We start from the raw sequence: 1077 nt of genomic DNA, 5'->3' as shown, positions 1-1077 counted from the left end.
AATTTCATATGAGACCCATGTCTGAGATGTCACAGCCAAATTTTTTTTCCTAATCAGCAGAGTTTCTTTTCACTCTATTGGAAAAATGTTTTAATATACACAGAGTCTTAATCTTTAGAAGGTCCCATTCATCGATATTCTCTCCTGGTTGTAGATGTCTGGCTGTATTTGCCAGTCTATTTATAGATAGCCTGGGCCTTCTAAATTTTGTCCCTTTTTTTCTTCTTCTTCTTATCTCAATGGTTTTAGGTTTTACTTCTAAGTTTCTGATGCACCTTGAGTTGATTTTTGTGTATGGAATGAGATGTGGATCCTTCTTCAGCTTTCTGCAAGTATAAGTCCAGTTTTACCAGCACCATTTGTTGAAGAGGTTGTCATTTCCCCATTTGATAAGTTTTGTTTCCCTTATTGAATATTAGAGAGAGAGGTCCATTTCTGAGTCTATACATCTGTTATTGTACCAGTACCATGCTGTTTTCGTTATTACCACTATCCATGACCCTCGGGCTTGTCTTTAGTTGTTTTTGGTGAAACATTCTTCAAGGTCGTTTAGCCCTGGTGTGTCCACTTGCTGTACAGAGGCAACTTATAGTCACTGTGAAGCTGAACACTGTGACACTGATGTGTCAAATGTGATACCAGTTACCCATGGTGGATAGTGTTTGATGGTGCTCCCTGGCTAAAACAAGAGTGGCATCCACTTCTGTAAATAGTTTGCCTCTGGACACCCTACAAACATGGAGAAAGGATGAAAGTCACGCAAGTGTCGAGGACTTTCGTTCATAGGGTCGCTATGACTCACCTATGACTTGACGGCACTTAACAAGAAGTAGGTTTTGAGATCAGGTAGTGCTTTGACTTTCACTTTATATTTGTTTTTCAGAAGTGGTTTGCTTATCCAGAGTCTCTTTCCTTTTCAAATAAACTTTTCTATCTCTTTGAATTTCATGACATGATATATGAGCAAGAGCCCATGGTGATGAAAGAGGAAGTTCAAATTGCTCTGAAGGAATTGGCAAAAAAACAAGGCTCCAGGAGTTGACGGCATACTAATTGACATATTTCAACAGACAGACA

The sequence above is a fragment of the Elephantulus edwardii genome, unplaced genomic scaffold (assembly GCF_000299155.1).
Source record: "Elephantulus edwardii isolate Elephantulus edwardi_28Jun2011 unplaced genomic scaffold, EleEdw1.0 scaffold00062, whole genome shotgun sequence".
Classification (NCBI taxonomy): Eukaryota; Metazoa; Chordata; class Mammalia; order Macroscelidea; family Macroscelididae; genus Elephantulus; species Elephantulus edwardii.
The sequence above is the reverse complement of the archived record's forward strand: the minus strand, read 5'-3'. Positions refer to the sequence as shown.